The following is an 18,887-nucleotide window of genomic DNA, read 5'->3' as shown; positions in this document are numbered from 1 at the left end:
TCAGAGAGAGTTAGGATTTCAGGATTTGATTCATGCTGGTTGCCATCACATCATCGCTCTTCCCTTAGGGCTGGATCTGAACCCAATGGAGTCAATAGAAAGACTCCCCACCCTTAGTGGATTTGGACTAGATTCTAATTTCACTTACACTAGTGTGAAAAATATAAGAATCTCACAATCTGGCTACACACTACATTGTATAGCCCCCTCAATACTCATGCTCTGAGCCTTTTATAATTCTTTTACACCTCACTTTACATTCACTCCAATTTATCAATGTCTTTTTCTAGTCAATCAATAAAAACCTGAACTACCTTATGAAAATATATTTCAGTGTGTAAGTTTGTGTTTTTCTCTCTCATCTGTACCCTATTCCAAATTATATTACTTGTTTTAGCTCCAAATATACAGCCTCCCCTCCTCCACTCACACTGCTATGATTTCACTGGGTATGCCTGTAAGTTTTTGAAAGAAATGCGAGCTCACCAACCGCCATGCAGGTTGATGACTTGTGCAAGTGAGTGGGCGAAACTGACATGTGAAGGTGCCATGTCCCAGAGCCAATTTACAGTGATGAGTAATGATGCACCTGATCCAACCCAGAGTAGGCAGTGCCAATCAATCCTGCCTGCTGCCACTGTTGAAACCGAGATTTATGTAAGTCTTCGCCCTGGGCACATTAAGGAAAGAACTCATCATGGAAGCCTCATATGTTTTTATTGTGTTCTTCATTTTGAGTCACTGTCCTCTCTCTTCGAAGCCTGTCCCCCAAATCTGGCTTCTCTGGATGGAGCTACAGTTCTGCTAGCTTGAAAGAGAAATTATTCCGTGCTCGGTTACCCCAACATAAGCCTCCAGCTACTCTGCGGCAGCACCCACATAGCCCAGAGCAAAATGGCAGCTCCTGGGGTGGACACACTGGTGCCTGCACCAACCTTTGAAATGCCAAGATGAAGAGAGGGGTTCAAGCTTCAGGGTGATGATTAAATTTCCCATACAAGAAGCCCAGTGTTGGGGTTAGGAACACTGGGATTAGGGGCTAGTGGGAGTTTTCCTAGAAGTCAGTGCTGCTAAAGGTCAGGTTACATAGTCCATCCCCCCTCACTTGTTCTGTTAAAGAACTGGACTTCAAAAAGTTAAATTTTTTTTTCCTTGCTGTAGGTTGTAAAATATTCCCATCGGCCCACGAGCTGCAGTTTGCACACAAGGCATGGAATACTTTTCCTCCCAAGCCTCATTGACTGTAAATCTTCTCTAAAGATCGAGGACTGAAGCAGAGGAAAGCCAGGTCATTAGGATATGTCTAGATGTACAGCACTGCAGCTGGACTGATACCTCTGCGCCACTGCAGCTCCTCTGGGGAAGATGCTCTATGCCGATGGAAGAGAGCTCTCCCGTCGGCATAAAAAAACCCCACCTCTGCAAGCAACATAAGCTATGTCAGCAGGAGAAGCTCTCCCATCTACGTCATGCCATGCACACAAACACTTACATTGTGTAACTTATGTCACCTAGGAGGATGGAATACTCACATGCCCGAGCAACTTAAGTTTTGCCAACATAAGTCTATATATCTACACTACAGCCCATGGCAGGATAAAGATAACATAAAAGAAAAGGTGTTTTGTGGGTACCCCAAATGCCTGTTTGTTGCATCTTTCCACAGCTCACTCTAACAGTGTATAATGAAGCTCTGGTTCATAAAGACTCATTGTTACAAAGTCATGAATAAAAAAAACCAAACCTACAACTGTGTTTGAGAAGAGGTGGCATAGTCTAGTGGTTAGAGGAAATGACTGGGAGCCAGGAAGTGCTGAATCTGCATTTGAGGTGTCCTATTCTGTTCATTCCCTTGGGGCTACCTGGCACTGGCCACTGTCAGAAGACAGGATGCTGGGCTAGATGGACCTTTGGTCTGACCCAGTATGGCCACTCTTATGTTCTTAACCCACGGCAAGTTACTTAAGCTCCTTGTGCCAAAATTTATGTGAGGTATAACTTCCAGTTTTCTAAAAACTTTCTTATCTAGCTTCCCATCAGGGGGCGGGACAGCTCAGACAAATTTTCTTCAATTCACATCAGCTCTGGCTGATGGTCAGATTTTCCAAGGTAAACAGGCACGGAACTAGCCAGTATGTGTATTAGAGATGAGTCATAGCACCGCAAGAAGCGTTGGAGGTGACTCCATCTGAGTCAGTACTGAACCCAGTGCTAATGGGCACTATGCTGCGAAACAATGTTCTATGGATGGGATATACAAACCCAGGTCCCAAACACTGGGGATCATTAAATCTCCCACAGCATCTCTCCAGAATAGTCCTAGCATCCTGACCAAATTCCACTTCAAAGACTCCCTTAAAACTTCCCCTGCAGTTTAGATTGAACAATATTTTTCCCCTCTCTGGTCAGAATTCTTGGAAGAACTCAACTTCCCAGTTAGGCAAAATACAGGCCAGATTTTAAGAAGAGCTTAGTACACTCTATACTAAGCTCTTTTGAATATCTGGTCTCAAACTTCCAAATTCTTGACCTTTAGCAGGACTAGTAAATCATATACAGATGTAGGACATGTTCCACCATGACTCATAATTAAAGCTGTATGATCTCTCATAGTTTTTTGGAAAAGGTTGAGTTCTTGGTTGGATTTTATTTCATTTTTTGGCATGATTTTGCAAGACAGGTTATCTTGTTTGTAAAACCGTCACAAAACTACTGTCTTCATATTGAAAAATATGCAACATTTCAAAATTGCACATGGTTATTTAGAATGAATTTTGATACAAAAGTGTTGATTTGGGTTTCAAAACAAGATCATTTTGGGTAGTCCTCTTTTCAACAAATATGCATACAAAGCAAAATGTTGGGCCACAGAGTTGGGCCGCTTTTTTTAAAAAAATAAGCAAATTCCTTTATTTTTTTTTAATGTTATCCAATTTTCAGCATACCTCTGTTCGTAACAGATATTCCACTAATCCGTATGTCCTGTGAACCCTAATAAATTAACCAAGTAGCATGTGCACCAGGGCAATGCTTTCAGCTGTCACGCTTGCAGATTTAGGCTGGGGTTTTCAAAAGCTGCCTAAGGGAATTAGGCTTCCAATTCCTTTTGAAAGCCAATGGAATTTGGGAGCCTAAATCTTTTAGGCACTTCTTAAAGTCTGTGCTTCATGGTCTTAAGAATTTTAATAAGTCAAGCATGCATTTAAAAGACAGCTACATTAAATCATCATCTCCCCACAGTTATGTTCACAGCCCGTTTATTAAACCCCCTCAAAGAACAAAGAGAATTAGGGAGGGAGAACACCAGCTTCACTTGCTACATCTTAAAAAACTACTGAGGGGAGAGAAATCATTTCTGCCTTCCAGCCCTGTTAATATGGTCTTGCTGCTCACAAGCTTAAAAAAAAGAAAGAAAGAAAGAAAAAAAAATCAAGGCAATGCAAGTATGACATTATGTAGAGCTCTATTCTAAACCCCTGGGAAGGAAGAAGCCACAAGTTTGATCATTTCTGGGTTGGAGTTGATTCCCCTCTGGCTATGTCCCTGCATTCAATATGGATATCCTGTTTGGTACTAGAATTTTTAAGCTTTAATTTCAAGTCAGGAGTTTCATGGTCCTCTGGGTGTCCACTCAGCTGGTACAAAGGGGCTTCCGTTAACAAGATTAGAATGCGTCTGACGTAGCACATGAGCATGTTTTTCTGATAATACAGAAATAAGCTCATACTCCCAGCAAGAGGCATACACTGCAACTTGTGTAGCGACGAGCTGAAGGTTTCTCCTAGACAGAGTCTTAGATGCTGTTTAGAAGATTGTAACTTTTACTTTTAGTTTCTTAGATCAAGGAACTAAGAGCAGGATGGAGGAAAATAAAGCTGCCCTCATGGGTCACTGGCCTGATTTTCAGAACTGCTGAGCATCTACAAATCTCATTTTAGTCAATGGGAACTGGAGGTGCTCAGCACCCTTTGAAAAATCAGGCCCTATAAATTTGTACTAAAGAATCATCATGGAAATTGACAAGTGCTACCACTATAGGACCTGCTTCTGCAAGGTGCTGAGCATCATTCAAATGGGAGTGGCAGGCTCAGAGGTTTTCAGAGAAGTTGTTCAGCATCTCCCCAGGATTAGGCCTAAAATGTGTTCTGTGACTTGAGGTACATCAGAATTCGGTCTCTAATTAGTGCTTTCTGTAGCGATGGCATAAAGTGCCAGTTCCCACAGTTATTCTACAACACAGTAATAACAGAGCCGCTCAGTTTCTTGATTACTGTGGCTGTGCATTATGTTAGACCGGCAATCCCTTTTTTAAAGTGATCGCAATGTAGAAAGAGTATCGATTCCTTGTTGAATGGTACCATTGGCTCTTAAATCACCTACCCCACAAAACAGTGGGCTGATTATGGAGAGGATGCTTGCAATATATTTTTCCAATATTTAAAATTCCTGAAATTATTAGGTTGGAAATAGATTTCTGTTTTAATATAATGGGATTTCAACAAGGAGTTTGCCCAAACAGACTAGAATCAGACCTGATTTTCAGATGCACGATAAGGCACCAATCATGTGCCCATCAGCTCTGGCAGGGATATTGTCAGAGTTTCCAAGGTAAACAGGCACGGAACTAATTGAGTAAGGGCTACACAAGTTTAAGGCCGGATTTTGTTTCTAGCACTCTTACTCCTGACCAGCAGTACCTAACTCTATGAATAACTCCACTAGCTTTAACAGAACTACTTGTGGAGTAACATACTAGAAGTGTGGCAAAATTGGGCCCCTGGAGACAGCTTAATATACCCATGATATTTTTTGTTTATTTGAAAAAACACATTCGGTTTTTTGATCTTGTAAATTACAAACAGCTGGTATTTTGGCTGGTTACGAGCAGCTGAGATTATAAATTCTCATTATCCTTCGGACAAAGTGCATAAAAAACCTCCATCACTGTCAGGTCCCAGCACAGAAAAAACTTGGCACACTATTATTTGAAAATGACTAAAAGCATGCAATTAGCTTGAGAACAAATATCTATTCTAGGTAGTAACCTTAGGATCCTTTATCTGGCTTCCAAACATGGGTCATGTGACAGTTGGATGTTTAACAGTTGCAAAAATCTCACTCCCTCTCAAGAATGCATACAATTCTCATAATATTTGCATTTTTGTCACTGCTCTCCATTTACAGAGCCAGTCAAGAATGAGAGACATTCATAACCCTACTTTGCACTGTTCAAGCCTCTTCCAGCTGAGCATCTAAAAAAATTGTACAAACATTACAAATTCAGCTTTACAATAGCCCTTTGAGAGTATTCCTCTCCCCATTTTACACATGTGGAAACTGAGGTACAGAGCAGTGAAGTGACTTGGCTCCACGTTGCACAGGAAGAATCAGTAGAAAGTTGGGAATAAAAAATAAAAATAAAAACACCACACACACAGAGATCTTGTAGCTCTCAATTCTCTACACTACCCACTGGACAACTCCTCCCCGGTTGTTGGGTTTAGTGTGCAGGTGCTGGGCATGAGAACATGTACTTGATAACCAAGTTCACCATAACGCAAGTGCATGACTGGGCTTCCTTAAGTACAATGCTCTGTCAATGTACCTCAGTTCTGATCTATTAGTCCTCTAACATTTATTCTTACCCAACTGTGTGTAGCTCACAGTCCATTACAACTTCTGTCCTCTGTAGCAAGGGCATTTTAAAAGCCGATGACTGTTTGAAATATTTAGACAGACCAGTATCCTTAAAAAACCCATTAACGATGAGAAAAAGACACTGATCTCTTACTTACAAGAGAGGTTTCTGACAACGTGAAACCCAAAGAAAAAGCCTCATTGAGGCTCCAGTCTGGCGGTCAAGCAGCACCTCTTGGGAAGCAGGAAAGTTGGTGGGGTGAGATGATGGGGGCTAAAAAGAATACGGGGAGGGTGACTGTGCCCTTCAACATGACTGGGGGACTTTGCCATTTTTCCTGAAGAAGAAACCTGACTGGAGCAGTGAGGATGCACCCGAAGAAGTTAGTGTAAGGGCCTTTTATTGCATTGAAGTTCTGATCAGCTTCCTCAAGGAGCATTTGCGTCTTCCTCCCCACCTGCCTTCCATTCTGAAGGGAACACAGATCGTCATGGCTACTGAACTTTTTCTTACATTCTCATAGGGGATGGCTTAGATGTCTAAGTCTGCCATACACAGGCACTTTGAAGCCCCAGGTTGATACTGCAGAAGGGTCGACTCAGCCCTTTATCTTGAGGTAGGTAAGTGGAAGTTCCCCATGGAGATGATCAGTCAGATACTTGGGTGGGGCCCAATTCTAGCCTCACATACAGTGTTTTTACACTGGCATAACCATTTTCTTCAATGCGATTTGCACCAGTGAGAGATCAGAATCAGGCTCTGGGAGATAAGCTTCATGGAGTTTCCTGTCCTGTAGGTGGGACTAACCTGTACAGGTGACAGTTTGGCCCATGGATTGGCAAGGTCTCTCTTATCCTTTGGGATGAAGGGTGACATGTAAAGAGAAGCTATTTATCAATGCAACACAGCTGTCTTACCGTGTGGTGTTGAGGCAACATAACCTGTCAGATAAGGCACGGGACTGGAAGTAGGAAACCTAATCCTGGCTCTGTCATTGGTCTGCTATTTGATTTTGGAAGCCGTTTCACCTCTCTGCCACTGCTTCCCATCCCATCTTTTGTCTGTCTGGTGTATTTAGATTGTAAACTCTCTGGGACAGGACGTGTCTCGCTGTATGTAAACACAGTGCCTAGCACGTGGAGGCCTACAGACTGCTGTCATTTAATACCAGAATGCCAAAGAGCTTTACCCAAGAAAGGTAAAAGGAATCACCTTTGAAACACTCCCTACATGAAGCCATGGAGATCATGTTGGAAATATTCTTCCAGCTAAGTGAGTCTGTCTCTTTCACACACAGACACCACCACCACCAGGCAGGAGCCTGGCAGAACAATGTGTCAACATGACCAGCACTGTGAACCAGACGTGCTGTAAGTTTAAATCATAGCAGCATTTTATCCATCCCTCATTTACTCTAAACGAACAGGTTTCCACCATCAAGGTCTTGTTGTGGCTTGAGAAATGCAAGAGGGATATTAGCATTGGGATCAGTGTTTAAAGCTAAGACTGTGGGTTTCATGGGGGAGGGAAGAAAATGTGCAGCTGGTAACCTGGATGCTTCCACAAAAGCTGAAACGAGTTTCCTTTTCACAGGGATGTGTGTGATACACAGTGAACCAGCTTCGGTCCTGACTTAAGTGGATGCAACAATAACTAAAGTCATTCAGGGTTGCACCAGTCAATGCCACAGCTGAATCAGGTAGAGTAATTTCATTTTGTAGCAATGGTTACAGTTCCCTTTTGCAAAGTTATCACCATTCAAACCTTGCTTGGCAAAACACGCAGACCCCAATTGTGGTAACAGTATCCTCAGCTGTTTGGTTTGTTCCATTGGGACCATGGCCGTTCCATGTATCCATAGCAACCAGCATTTATGCACAGAAATTCCCATGTGAACAAATCGGGGGGTGGAATTCAGACTCTACTTCAAAAATTATTCATGAAAAATTAGTCAGAGCTGTGTCTCTGCCCCCAGCAATGCAAGGAAATTGCCAAGTGGGAGACTTTCCCTTTTATTTCCCCTTTGCAAAAGGTGTTAATTGCAAGAGAGGGAAGGGCGTCATTTACTGGAATTTTCATTCTGACATGCCAATTTCAGTCCATGGTTCTACTTAAAAACTTCTTGTTGGGGAAAAATACACACTGGTGGGGACACAGAGCAGTTGGCAGAGACCAGCCATCTACCACTGCTCTTAGACATCTTGTATTCCTCTAAATTCAGCTCACATTACAATTTAAGCAAAACTAAAATATTAGTATAAGGGGCTTCTTTTGAGACTGCTGGATGCAGACACAGAACTTCAGAGTTATGAACACCTTGGGAATGGAGGCTGTTTGTAACTCTGAAGAAAACATTATGGTTGTTTTCAAAAGTTTACAACTGAATATTGATTTAATACAGCAAAAGAAAAATGCTGCTTTTAGCTACCTTAATTTAAAATGAAACAAGCAAAGAAAAAGTTTCCTTACTTCGTCAAATCTTTTTTTTAAGTCCCTTTTTTTAGTACAGTAGTTTACATTTAATACAGTACTGTACCGCTATTTGCCCCTTTTTGGGTGGGGGGGAAATAACTCCGAGGTTCAACTGTAGATCCTGTGGTTCTCTCTTGCTTTTGGATTGACTCATGCAGCCAGTACTCACTCTGAGCCCAGACCTGCACTAAGGAGAACATGTTCATGTTGCATCCCTTCCCCCACTCTTTGTAATTTTTTTTTTAAAAACATAAAAACACTTAAGGCCTCATCTTACAAATGTTAGTCAGTCATTTCTTTGGGTATGTCTACACTACCTGCCAGATCGTCAGGTAGTGATCGATCTATCGGGGATCGATGTATCACGTCTCGTCTAGATGTGATACGTTGATCCCCGAACGCGCTCCCCGTCGGCTCCGGAACTCCACCAAGGCGAGAGGCAGAAGCGGAGTCGACGGGGGAGCGGCAGCCATCGATCCCGTGCTGCAAGGATGCGAAGTAAGTCAATCTAAGTCAATCTAAGATATGTCGACTTCAGCTACGCTATTCTCGTAGCTGAAGTTGCGTATCTTAGATCGATTCCCCCCAGTGTAGACCAGGCCTTAGAAATCAATGGAGCCACTTCAGAAGCATGGTAATACTTTAACTGCTTGGGTATGAGACTCCACTACCAGCTGGGTTCTCAAGTTATAACACTGTGGTAGCTTAAAAGGAACACACCAGTACATACACCCCAAGACTATGGGCCAGGTTTACAAAGGTATTCAGGCACCTACCCACATTTTCGGTGCCTACGCACCTGTGTAAATCTGGCCTTGCATAAACAGTCATGTCTGTTCACTCACCATTGGACTTCCCCTCCCCTGCTGGCTGGGTTGTGGGTGGGTGTAGTGTGAGAGACAGAGGCAGAGGGACGGGAATTGAAAGAGTATTCTTTTGAGTGGACAGTGCTGCTGGTCTCCAGCCTTAGGGGAGGCAGGTGGCTAGGGTGACCAGCCAGCAAGTGTGAAAAATCGGGACAGGGGTGGGAGGGTAACAGACATCTATATAAGAAAAAGCCCCAAATATTGGGACTGTCCCTATAAAATCGGGACATCTGGTCACCCTACAGGTGACTGTGCTCACTCTATACTCAAGCCCGAGCTAATCAAGGCCTTCAGTTCCCAATGAAACAGGTGCTAGATAGTTTCATTGCAGCAGAGTCTCAAGAGATGAGACAGGCACGGAAAAACCAACATGATTTGTAGTGAATGCTGCCTGCCCTTGAAATCCCTGTAGCACACAATGCATCTCCTGGGGAGTCTATTACATAGATAGAGTGACCAGACAGCAAATGTGAAAAATCGGGGAAGAGAGAGAGAGAGAGCGCGCGTAGCCTATATAAGAAAAAGACCCCAAAATCAGAACTGTCCCTACAAAATCAGTACATCTGGTCATCCTATACATAGCTAACAGTTACACTTCAGCCAGCTCATGCTAATGATTTTCGGTGCAGTTTCATGCTAATTTAGCCACGGAGCAAAACATGTAGAATATACTCACCGTACCCCAGATCCCAGAGGTACAGTCAGCTCCGTATTAGCTCCAATTCACTCTTATTTCCCCTCCATCTATATTTGTTCATAATACACTAATGGGTCATTACTGAGAAACAGGCAAGGTTGCTGTCTACTATGCCCTTTTCACCCACTCATCTTTAACTAGCTGGCTAGATATTAAGTGTGACTAATGACTCTTGTTGCATCTTCTCTACAGCTGCTCAGCATGGAACTCAGGGAAGGTATAATTTAGAACTGCTTTCAAACATCGGAACTGCAACATGCAATTACAAGACAGGGGAGAAAAAAAACATGTGGGAGAAAGACATCAGGACAACTTGAGAAGGAGCACAAAAGCCTCATCAACACTATAGCTTCTCACACACCCCAGCATCTCCTATGAGAAACAACTGGCCTAGGTTTTCAGAAGTCTTTTGTAGGGGGTGACAGTTTTCAAGTGAGAGATGTTTCAGAAAACTAGGCCTCCTTCAAGGTCTCTCAAGCATTATTTTCAGAAAACAATGAGCATTTGACCTCTGGAAGACGAGGCTCCTTTAAGGTGTTTCAGATTGAGACACCCAAAATTTACTAGTCACTGTTGAAAATGTAGACTAACAGAGCTTAAACACTATTGCTGCTAGCTAGATTCCAGCTAGATTTCCCTGACCAGTGCAAAAAGAGTCTTTTGGGAGATTTAGATTTTATCTGAGAACAGAGTTACAACAACATTATAAAATCCTGTTACAGACAGCCTGACGCAGCCACTTTAGTGGAATTTGGCTCCAATAGTTATCAGAAACTGCTTCCCAAATCTCATCAGGGGAACTAAATTGGAATATTGAACATAACTAGTGCTATCTTGCTTTCACCCACAGATGAGACAGGCAGGGCCTTGAAAGCAAGAGTCACCTTGATGTACCATGAAGAATTAATTAGCTGAACAATGAAAAGTTGTTATTCCTGACTAATTCATTTGACAGCTGACTGGAAAGAAATTCACTAAATAAGGTATTTGAGATTATTCTTCACAGAACTCTAGAAATAAGGTCACAAGTTTCATTACATTGACAAAGACTTGAGCTTTCTGAACTACAAAAATAGAAAGTGTGTTAGGACAAAAACAGTGGGACAAGATCATGCTCCCCCCTTCCTAAAAGAAGAGCTAGGTGGGAAATGGTCTGTTGCATTAAACTTAATAATGTCGAAAACCAATATTTAGTCATGGAAACATTTTCATAGCAAAGCAGCCTTATTCTGCAAGATTGTCCTCTGCCAAAGAAGAACAACGGGATTTTTGAATAGCTGGTTTTAAACAGCTGACTTAACACTGTAAACAGGCCCTTCCAGTAATAAATGTGTTTTCTAGAGAGAGAACAGATGTCCAAGCAAAAAAGAGAAAGAAGAAAAGCAGAGAATGACAACAAGATTTTGAGAACTCCAAAGGAAAGGACTATAAAAATGCTAAGTGATCTGTAATATTAGGGTCTAATCCTGATCTCCGTAACACCAATGTAAATCTGGAGGAAATTTATTGACATCAACACATTTAGCCCAAATTCACACCCATGTAACAAAAAGCAGAACATAGTGCAGAGGGCTGAATTTCCCACTCATGGGGAGAGCCCTTTAGACCAGTGGTTCTCAACCAGGGGTCCAGGGCCCCCTAGGGGGGCTCTGTGAGCAGGTTTCAGGGGGTCCACCAAGCATGGCCAGCATTAAATGCACTAGGGCACTGAAGCCTGAGCAACTTATATTTGTGGTGCCCCCTGTGGCATGGTGCCCTGGGCAACTGCCCTGCTTGCTACCCCTTAATGCCAGTCCTGGCTTTTATATGGAGAAAAACAGTTGTTGTGGCACAGGTGGGCCGTGGAGTTTTTATAGCATGCTGTGGGGAGGGGAGGCTCAAAGAAAAAGGTTGATAACTCCTGCTCCAGACAGCAAAAAAAAAAAACTGTTTCCCAACTCCATGGCTCTGATTTCAGGCAAAGGACTACATGGAAGAGGGAAGGGGCCCAGCTTTGGAGTCACACATTAGTGGGGAGATCCTGCTCCAGCACCACTGATCGTGGGTACCTCTGAGGGGAGTTAGCTCCTCCTTCCCATGAGCATGTTTCCTCCAGGTGCTGTGGTGTCATCAGCCCCCCCCCCCCACTCTTATATCACCTACTCCAACTGGAGGAGGAGCAGGGAGGGCCTGTAGAAGCCATGGAGCTGGCATTAACTATGCAGAGAACAACGTTAATTTCTGTGGGAAAAACCCTCTGGGTTGCTACCGGAGCATGGCTTGAAGAACAGTTTCTCCACAGCTCTGCTCCAATTTTAACCCAGTATTTCCTCTAAAAAACTCAAAAAACAAACTGCAGAGGTGGTTTGGGAGGAGGGAAAGCCTACAGAAAAATTTCAGAGTGGTAGCCATGTAAGTCTGTATCAGCAAAAAGAACGAGGAGTACTTTAGTCTCTAAGGTGCTTCCTTCCCCATTTCCAGGCATTTCAGATCCTTTTCATCAAGGTTCCTGCTCCTTTGCTCTGAATAATGCAGCCAGGGTTGGGTAACTGGCTCTTCTCTAGATGATCCAAACACTTCACTTCTCACTGAAATGGGGTAACTCTGAGGTGCTGTTTCACAGCACAAAGCAATGCAATAAAACAGGCAGTGAAGAAGGCACCTGCATTCAACTGAAGCCGCAGGAGAATTTAGGAAGATAGGAGACAATCACTCAAATTGAGACTTTGGCCAGGACATTGGGGACAATGCTCCATCTTTTCTGTAAAGAGCTTGTTAATGACCACGAGAGATCAGACCTCAGTTTTACTTCTCACCCAAAAAACAGGTGAATAAAAAGTGCAGAGGCAAGAGACTACAGCTCCAGATAATGAGCAAAGTGACTAAATACATTTAAAAATAACTAGAATTCATTCAGATGTTCCCGTTTCTATGCACGTTTTTGGCATTGGCTTCAATGGGAGCAGACAAAAATCAGAGTGAAACATGGTTTAAATATAAAAAGGCAGAAAAAGCATCTGAATGATTTCAAGATACTCCAGTAACGTTTCTCAGAATATCTCATACAATACTGTATACAGTACAGTTTTGTTTGCAGAGGGCTTTCAAAACAGGGCAACAACCTCACAATAGCCGAAGTGGTACTTAAGTTAGCACTCTTCTCCCCATGAGAGAGATGAACTGCTTGATTCTACTTCCAGCTACACCAGTGATTATCAGACCTACCTGGTTTCAAATGGTCCAGACACTCTGAAATACCTAAAAGTTAGAGGGTCATGAGATCTCTGCATTGTTTGGGAGACACTGGAAAGCAGAGCAGGGGAATCAAGAGAAAGCCAGAGTTTGATGAATTTCACCAAACAGCACCTGAATGCTGCACAGAGCTCACAGCAGCAGCACCAAAGCAAAACCCAGCAGGTAACTCAAGGATTCACACATAAGAGGTAAGATCAGTACCAGTATTCACAAGGGATGTCTGCGACCAGAGCTAAACACACAGCCCTGTGTGGAGCTTGGATTCACTTGGACCTATTGTTCTGCTGAGACCGGACAAAGATTAGAAAAAGTCTGTCTTCTTGCCTCCTTTAACATTTTAAGATGCTCCCAAGCGGTGCTGGGTGGGATGAGGGTATACAAAATTCCTGACCATTATACTACATATGCCTACATCTCCGTTCCGCCTCTCTGTGTGCTGTGCATATGAAAATCCCCTCCTGTATGCAACTCCCAAGCTATAATATGCAGGCCAGCCTACCTTTGCCTTTCACGTTTAAGCCATGTTTATCCCCTCCGAAGTTCAAGTTAAGGATCTTTCAGTCTCCTCTATCCCAGACAAGGAGGTCCTCCATGTGACCAGGGAATTTTGAGTTAAGCTCTCAAAGACCAAAGCAACATCCAGGCAGCAGAACGCTGGGACCTACTGTTTCCAAGGACGCAACACTCGGACCCGTCTCTAGCCTTCAGCTGCACGACACACACAACAGACCTTCCCAGTGTCCAGTAGAAAAAATAATTCAATTGCTTCAGAAGATCCGCCCCCCGACACAGTTTCAGCAGCCTTCTCTGGCTTACACAGAGCTTTATTATCTCCAGGACACCAGGTCTCCAAGTGCCGCAGTGAATGGGAGAACACACACGACCATTTATTAATAACTGCTCCCCCATTCCTCTCTCTCCCCCTCTTCCCTCCCAACTCTCTCTGGATTTCCCTCATGCATAATGCACGAGTTGTAGCCCTTGACACTACCCACTCTGTACTCTGCGCCTCTCCGAGTCAGCTGAGAACAGGCTCGAGTGCCAGTCAGGGCCTGTCCCCGTGTTCCGCGCACTGGAGGCCAGAGACACTTATATGCCAGGATTTTTGTTTGTTTGTTCCAAATGCAGCCTCGTTCTGTTTCAGCCCTTTTTAATAGAGCTCGGCACTGATATGACAGATCCACAGAGCACACATCAAGCTGACAAAAAGCCAGGAAGTTCTGCTCTTTCATACCCCAGTGAGAGCCCACAGAAGGCAATTGGGTGGGAGCAGGGTGTCTCAGCTCTGTTACACCAATGCATTTGGCCCCATATATTGTGGAATAGCTTCCAGCAGTTTAACTCAGATTATTAGCATCATTTTAGGGAGGATTTGTAATACTACATTGCCCTTCTCTAGCACCACCAGCCAAGAATCTCAAAGGGCTTTATAAATGTCAATTAAGCCTCAAACTACCCACTTTACATTGAGACACGTATCACAACCACCATTTTATAGATGGAGAAACTGAGGCACAGAGGGCAATGTTGTGTGCACAAGGGCACACCTAGAAGAGAACAGACTTCTAATGGGAGTTAGTGGAGAAGTCAAGAACAGAACCCACAAGCCCTGACTCACGGTCCACTAAAGTACTTGCCCATTCTTCCTCATTCTTTTAAAATATTAAGGCTTCCTTCACTGATATTAATAGGAACCCACTAATATGGAAAACAGATTTAGAATTAGTCAACCAGCAGAATGGCCAGAGCTCAGAAAGGGAAAAGAACCTTCTGCTGGTTTCAGATGATACTTCTTGTTCCCAAAAGGCAGATGGGGTGCAAACCAGACAGCCAACAGAACTGGAAGGAGAGAAGCAAGCCAGACAGCTAGCAGAGACCAGGAAGATGTGAGGAATCAAAATACTAAGTTTGGCACAGGCACGCTCACATCTGGAACTCACTGGAGACAGAAAAAGTGACTTATCCACACACAGTTTGCTAGACGGCTTGGATGCCCTTTGCAAAAGTTTCGGACAAATGGAAGCAAGTAATCCAGCCAAAACACCAAACCAACCTTGATAGATCTCTCTGCACAGAAACTTAGATGACATTCTAGAAATGTGGCTGGTTAATGCCAACGCCTCAGTGATCGATCAGGACAGAGCTGTATGGTAGAATAAGGTTACAGTCCCTAATTCTCCACCTTTCCTCTTACTTTTATTTTGAGTGTGTCATTGGCAGTACACTTCAACACCAAGAGACTGTCAGAGGGCCTGATTCTCCTCTCACTTACATCAGTGCCGCTCTATTGCCTGCAGCAGAGTTGCCCTTGATTGACAGAAGTGTGAACAGGAGGAAAATCAGGCCCAGAGTCCGCTACCCTATTATTCTGCTCTATGGCAGCTTCCTGATCAATATCTACCTCCAGCCCTACATAGGGACACATGGAGATTGGACAGCGTGGTAGGGAAACATCCGGACTCTGGTTTATGAATTCCTCGACCTCTAGGCGTTAAACCACCCTTTTAAACTGGAGGCAATGTCCCCAGAAAACTCCTTCATGTGAATAACTCCTGCTCTTGCTGTACAGTCCCTTCTTTTTGTGAAAAACTCAACTCAGCCTCAACTATAGACCCACAGCAGCCTTTCCACAATATGGATGTTAGACCCTCCATATTCCTATCAAGCCCCTTGGATCCCAAAGGACTTCATAATTTAGTGGCCAAGCCATCCATGCAAAGGCAACATGAGATTGAGGGCGGGGGCAGGGGTGGGGTGAACCACATAAAACACTTTGCACATTTCAACTCTAAATGTTCCTGGAAAGAAAGTTTTCCTGGGCATGAAGGATTAGCAGCCTTGTGGAAAAGCAGAGGGCATAGCCTTATTCTTGCATGAAGCCCAGGGTCTGTGAGCATCTGAGACCGGCTGATCCTTGGGGCATCCAAGTTCAGGGTGTGTCATCATGGGTCTCCCTTCCACAGACCTTAATGGTCAAACAGCCATTGTCCCCCTAACCATCTGTCCCATCCCAACTGCGGGGATACAAACTGGAGTTTTTGCTGCTCTGAGCAATATTCGATTCCAAAGATCCACCTAGAATGGCTCTTCCCTAGATCCAGGTTTCCACCTAAAGGCAGCCATGCTCCCTGCTGCCCGCCCCTTCAAAATCCCACAAGGCCCTTAACTCAGTTAGGCTGTCAGGGACTTTGCAAGGACTGGAACAGTATGCCAGGGAATCATTGCTCCCTTCCTTCCATGGTTTTCAGTTCAATATCATATACCCTACAGAATGGGAGAACGCCTGCGTCCTTATACACACACACACACACACCAGGAAATCTCTCACCGCTATGCTGACATGCAGCCGGCTGTAGGGTGGTGGATGGCAACTAGTCAGAGGACAGGAACACGGCATGATGCACATCAGGAGAAATATTTTGGTCAGAAATCTCCTACTCTTAAAGATCGCATGGTGCTCTTCCTAAGGGCTGCGCACCAAGACAGAGGCAGTTTCTAAGGGCCACATGGCATGGAACTCACTTCATGAAGCCCAGAAAGATAAAGTGCCAAAGTGAATCTGTTGGACTGTTTACCAGTGGTTCTGGGAGAGAAAGTCTGGCAAACACCTGGTGTTCAACTATTCCTTTACTTGCCACCTAACTAAAGGTCCAGATCTTGGTGCTCTAAATGCAAGGACAACTTCCATTACCTTAGTGGGAGTTTTGCCTACGTACAGCGTTTGAGATGAAGCCCAAAATGCAAACCATTACTGCATATTCGGTCGGAATCTCTGGAACACCTAACAAACAGGAGTTAAAGCACTAGGCACATCCAGCTTTGGTAACAAGGCATCAGAAAGATGGTTAACAGACTGTACTCCCTATTAGGCTGAACAGCTACAGAGTGGCTTTTTTAATGCTGTATTTATACTGGCCATGGTCAGAGAAAGCAAAAAGCAACTTACTTTGAGCTTTGCCAGGGCTTGATCTTGAGAGACAGGAAGCAATGAGCTCTCTTCTTGCTGGGCCAACACTCCCAACTCCCGAATACTAACAATCCTGATGGCTCCGTGTGCTCCCAGCAAGCAAGCCCCGCCGCTGAGAAGCTCACGCAGCTGCTGCCCGGGACTTGGGAACTCAGTCTTTCCCAAAGTCCAGTCACCAGCCGAGCTGAAATCAACCCAGGTTACCTTTTCCAAACAGCAGCATCAAAAATGACAGGTGGGCAACACCCAACGGATGCCTGAACCCTGAGCTGAGGCACCTCCAAACAAAACCAACTTACCGGCCGCCTCCCATACCCACTTCACTCTGTTCTGCTGAATCACTTACTGCATTGCCGGCAGTGCTGAGAGGGGAATTTTACTGAGGCTCATGCAGCTCAAGCCTAAGACGCAATGCACAGCAGCACTAACTGCATGTTTAACTCGCATGGTGCTGTGGCACAGCTCAGGCTGTACAAGCCAATGAGAGGATAATTGCTTCACAGCAGGTGCTCCTGTAGCCCAAGCTGGTCTGCCCCTCATATAACTGCCTGCTCCTCTAAACAGTTAAACACTTGTGCGCTGACCGAGAACTAGCCGCCCAGCTATGTTTCCCCTGAGGCTGGGATTGCAAATATGACCGTACCTGGGCTAGGTGCAGAAGGAAAGTTACTTCCAGCAGCCAAAGGATATTCTAGGGACAGCCAAAGTTGTCTTCCCCACATTTCAGAACACTCAAGAAGCATGGGCTGGATAGCTGGACTTCAGAGAGAACGGAAATCCAAGAGGAACAAATAAAAGTAGGGTGTTCAAACATGGGGGGGAGGGGAGAATGGGAAAGATTCTTATGAAATAATAAAGACAGTGGCCTGATTCTGCTTTCGTACACAGCGTGCAGTTACTTTAACAAGTACAGAGCAGGTATAAAATGCAACCAGATCAGAATAGCAGCATTTCACTCTCACTTCACATGGCTGTAACTGACAGCACAAGGTGCAGAGCAATGGAGAATCTGTATAAACTGTCTACATAGAGCACCCACTCCTAACTTGGGGTGGGGGGTGATGGGTGCTTACATCCCTATTGCACATGGTTTTAATGGATGAAAACCAAAGTAACACTGGGGAAAGAGTTTGAGAGAGTCATAAAATTCTGAACTCCAGATTTGCCCATCCCTAGTACACACATACTAGGCCTTAAAAATCCAACTTCTCCTGTCAGGAAGGAGGGTCTCAGTTATAAGGAGTTCAGTGTTATTCAGTGCAGGGCAGGAAATGTCCTCAGGAGAAGTAAAACTGTACGGCTGCAGGACGGTGCTTTCCATGTGGAGTTATTTATATTACAGAGAGAGTTTTTCCATTCATGAAGCAATGTATAGTAATTTTTAAGGAGGGGGCAGAGGGAAGAGACGCTCCAGATTCCTCCACTGCCCCCACCCCAAATATGTCTTCATTCCTCAGTAGCTCCACATCCTAGTGGAGTCTGCAGGATCTGACCTTCTCCAGGGCCTGAGGATGTTCTCCATCAGAGGGGAAGGCTGGAGATTGACTCAAGTCCCTTTCTCCATCTTAAGGAACAAGCATGCTGACTCTACAGGGCTCTAAGCCATTGCCTGCCCAGGCGATGTGGCTGCCAGCATGGATCCCCTATGTGATGCAATGCACTTGACCACGAGACTGCTGGGCCTGGCAAGTTATTGAACATGCTGCTGTATTGAGAACTGTGTGTTCCCTGTGTATTACCAACACAAGGGCTTCCTCAATCATCTAAAGAGACCTGAGTCATGCCAAACAATGGGCCATGTGTATTCACACATCCCTACTTCAAATTTTTCCCCATGGAGGAAAAGGGGAAGTTTATATGCTACATTTACCATATAGCCTACAGGCAGACCAATAGAAAAAGGTGTTGAAACCAGACCTTTAAATTTATGTAAACTAGAGACATACTCAAGCAACTGAAACTGGATCTAGGATTTTAAACATTCCAAGATTGGGGCAGTTTGGAAAAGGTCTT

The 18,887-nt window shown here is 44.2% G+C and overlaps 1 protein-coding gene across 16 annotated transcripts in view; it reads right to left on the bottom strand.

Annotated features, from left to right (window-relative positions):
- The window catches only part of NFASC (neurofascin), a 169,243-nt gene that overhangs the window by 137,881 nt on the left and 12,475 nt on the right, over positions 1–18,887 (bottom strand). The window contains exon 1 of one of the 16 annotated variants that reach the window (XM_039536226.1): positions 13,407–13,616. The exons of the other annotated variants lie outside the window; for them this stretch is intronic. The gene's annotated coding sequence lies outside the window, so the exon portion shown is untranslated. Of the gene's footprint in view, positions 1–13,406; positions 13,617–18,887 lie in introns of those variants that run through there. 16 annotated transcript variants of the gene reach the window in all.

Source organism: Mauremys reevesii, linkage group 4 (assembly GCF_016161935.1).
Source record: "Mauremys reevesii isolate NIE-2019 linkage group 4, ASM1616193v1, whole genome shotgun sequence".
NCBI lineage: Eukaryota > Metazoa > Chordata > Testudines > Geoemydidae > Mauremys > Mauremys reevesii.
The sequence above is the reverse complement of the archived record's forward strand: the minus strand, read 5'-3'. Positions and strand labels throughout refer to the sequence as shown.